The sequence below is a fragment of the Varroa destructor genome, unplaced genomic scaffold (assembly GCF_002443255.2).
Source record: "Varroa destructor unplaced genomic scaffold, Vdes_3.0 BEIS01000002.1, whole genome shotgun sequence".
Lineage (NCBI taxonomy): Eukaryota > Metazoa > Arthropoda > Arachnida > Mesostigmata > Varroidae > Varroa > Varroa destructor.
Genome location: NW_019211455.1, coordinates 12,844,752 through 12,847,633, shown reverse-complemented (window position 1 = coordinate 12,847,633; position 2,882 = coordinate 12,844,752). Strand labels below are relative to the sequence as shown.

Sequence of the window (2,882 nt, the reverse complement as noted above, 5' to 3'; positions counted from 1 at the left end):
GCTGTTATTGTTGTCGCCGTAATAGGCGCAGCCAGCTGTCTGGAACAGAATAAACCAGCATATCCACCAGCCGGCGGTGCTCATCGCTTGGGTAGCTCGGTTCCTGATTGCTTTGTCGCCAGCTGTTTTCCGAGTCGCTGTTAGACACATAGACGTCATGGATGGCATTTTAGTCGGCACTGCGTGCAGTACCTCGCCGACTGTGTATCGTGCTGTGTGACACCGACTGAGCCTGACGAACTCCCATCATGGTTACGCTGGGGCGTTCCTGTTCCCGTTCGGGGGTTTGGGAACTGTTGAAAAGCGCGTCCTATGGCGTTCCTCTGGTCTTTGCTAGTCAAAAGTGTCATGTTGGGTCCTCGCGGCATCGTCGCGCGCTTTTGCTAACCCTTTGGGGGCAGAAACAGCGGCGGTGGCAGGCCGCCGCGGTGGTGGTCGTCGTGGTAACGCAGAACGTAGCCATCGAAAAACCTGCTGTTACCTCGGTAGGCCAGCAGCGCATGCGCAGCTCCTCCTACGCAAGCAGCGCAACCCCCTCGCCTTGCTGTCCAACAGAGTTGCACGATTGGCACAGTAGGTTTCCTCCCTATATAACGCAAGCACACGCTGGCGCCGTGCGAAATCTGCGAGCCCACAGACGGATCCATCGGCGCCAATACGAACTTACAGTGACGTGCAGGAAGACGGAGGAGCATCTGGGTAGAGGGAAGTTTGGCAGAGTCGAGGTGTCGAAGAAGCACAGGCGCGAAAACAGGAAGAGTAGCTCGTATGAGAACAACAAATAGCAGTATCAAGAGAAAGTGGAACATTTAACGTCCACGTGAGTTTCGATTTGATCGAATTCAATCGACAACGTAGTGAAACTATTGGACAACTACAGCGAATAACAACAGCCAATTAATTCGATAACAGTAAGTAGCAACGATAGGTAGGTGTATCAAAAAGCTATAATGCGTAAACAAAAAAAGTCGTAAGCCTGCTAGTTACACTACCACCGTCTGCATGCTGCGTTGAAGTTTACCCTATGAATGCTTCTGTGAAAAATACTTAACTACATAGTAAACTGGGCAGACAGTCCATTTTCAGACATTGCGAATCAGTATTTTGGTCGGGCGTTTCTAAAGGAGAGCTGCAGACAGTGTCGTGCATTTTTCTTTCATTAGCAAGCTACACAGCTCTAAGACTTAGCTTTACAGCCACTTATACGTGCTCTTAACGCCAGTATTCGTGCTTATCTAAGGGGTTATGGATGATTAACAGCCATGGTGATGTTGACACGCTTCTTCTATGATTTATTATTATTTATTATATTTAGGCGACCAATTCTCTAGTAAAGTATATTATTCGATTTTCTGTTATACACCGACATCGTAAATCACAGATCCGCTGTCGCTACACCGCCCTGTCTTACGCCTACATAAAAAAAGCCAAAGTTAGTGTCCTCAAGCAGGCCAAAGATGCTTTATGCACCAACATGATTGGGTAGAGAAAAGATTTCACAAACGTCTATGCATATATATACACGTGTCTAAATAAGAAGAAGGACAACGCCATCTTAGGCCATTAATATCAATTTTGCCCAAGTATGAGGCATCTAATTAGCTTATCAAACTCGCAACGGAGCCCATTTGAAAATCCCTATGCCTTACCGGTATACCATTATTAATGCGTGCATTTATGTTGTAGGTTTAATTTTAATATGTGTGCTATATTTGAACTTCTACAAGAATCCGACATTTTTAGGACGATTCCACAAAGTGCAATTTGCCCCTAGACCTCATGCTATCTGTCGGCAGCTATAAAGAAGATCAAAATAAACTAAAGCAGCTAAAATATTGTATAACTGATTGAATTATTAACTATGGAGGAAAATCCTATATTGTCACTTTTATTAGCTTGTTTCGTATTATGAATGTCTACATATAAAGACGCCTATTTTCCATATCTACCTAGTGCCGGCTTGCACGATGGCTCTACGTAGAATACTGAGTGTCGTTAAGGTTTACGTTTCGCTTAAAACGGCCATACATACTCTGTTTAAACATGTTTGATCAGATATATCTTTCAAAGTATGCACTATTTGGCCAATGTTTATAGTCAAAGAGAAAAGGGACACTTAGAGTACAATCTCGACAATAGAGCTATCGGAAAAAAAGGAGCCTGAGACGGTTCTGGTGATGCACATAAAGCCTCTCCTATGAGATTATTTACATCATCGTACTAGAGTAAGATTTTTCATCATCTAATCATACGTTTCGTGGCAAACATGCGACAATTTAAGTATAAATCGTTGTCGATCGATCGGTGTTGATCTCTGAATACTGAAATTCTCGGACGTGATGTTCGGGACCGTTGCTACACTTTGCGTATTTCAAATCACTCGCAAGATCGTCGATAGATGCGTTCATAATTAGCGGGCGATTCATATGCCCGATTGGGCGATTTCATGCGCTAAGAAATAATGTTCTAGTTTGCTACGGTCACTATGGCCATGTTTAATTAGATTCTCCAATGCGTAATAAATTCATAATGAAAATGGCCCGCTTCTGTTAGACAGTAACTAGACTAGAGAAGCTGTACGTGTATTTGTAGTTTATCAACGGTAGTCGACAGAAACAGTTAATATGGTGAATGCGGTTGGACGAGACGAAGCCCTCTCACGAAAGCCGGGGTTTCTTTGCGCAATGATCAGGGAAACAGGCCGATGCTGCTTCAAAGTTGAGCTGGGATATTTGAATAGAATTTCGTTCAAGTGAATCATGTAGCTTTTAGGTATTAGGGCCGAGACAAAATTAGCTAATATTAGGATTAAACATAGTTGCGAGAGCTGTCGTTACGGTACGCTCTAGCATGCGTGAACGAAAACATTTAGAGCACGGCTA

At 43.8% G+C, this 2,882-nt stretch overlaps 1 protein-coding gene across 1 annotated transcript in view; it reads left to right on the top strand.

Moving 5' to 3' along the window:
- Positions 1–565: 565 nt before the first annotated feature.
- The window catches only part of LOC111245583 (uncharacterized), a 33,654-nt gene continuing 31,337 nt past the window's right edge, over positions 566–2,882 (top strand). The window contains exon 1 of the mRNA XM_022794118.2: positions 566–911. The gene's annotated coding sequence lies outside the window, so the exon portion shown is untranslated. The remainder of the gene's footprint in view (positions 912–2,882) is intronic.